Source organism: Nannospalax galili, unplaced genomic scaffold (genome assembly GCF_000622305.1).
Source record: "Nannospalax galili isolate Female #2095 unplaced genomic scaffold, S.galili_v1.0 scaffold459, whole genome shotgun sequence".
NCBI lineage: Eukaryota > Metazoa > Chordata > Mammalia > Rodentia > Spalacidae > Nannospalax > Nannospalax galili.
Genome location: NW_008344211.1, coordinates 835,493 through 836,062, shown reverse-complemented (window position 1 = coordinate 836,062; position 570 = coordinate 835,493).

The following is a 570-nucleotide window of genomic DNA, read 5'->3' as shown; positions in this document are numbered from 1 at the left end:
AGATCAAACTCAGGCTTTGCATGTGCTAGGAAACTGAAAATATTTAAAATACTTTATTTTTTATTTTATGTGTATGACTGTACTTCATGCCTGTAAGTGCACCTGTGTCATGCAGTGCCATCTGAGGTCAGAAGAGGGCATTGGATTCCCTGGAACTGGAGTTATGGACTGTTGTAGCCATCATGAAGGTTCTGGGAATCAAACCCTGGTCCTCTGCAAGAGCAGCCGGTGCTCTTACCTGCTGAGCCATCTCTCCAGCCCTAGGAACTGAAAATCTGTTTGGTGTTGTCTTGAATTCTAACACAGACCTCCATGTAGTGCTTCTATAGGTGGGAAAGCTGGTTGTGTGATGAATTCAGCAGACACAGGATGCTTCAGGTTGGGACTGGGAAGGTATGGTCGCTTGCCTCCTGCTGAGCTGCTGCCCAATGGCCATGCACTCTCCCAGAGACATTTCACCACATCCACAGTGGAGCCGCCTGGAAACTTGTGTTCCATCAAGCTCTGCCAGTGAGCTATACTTAGCCATGTGGGTGCAGCCAGGAGTGGGTGCTCTGAGTATAGATAGTA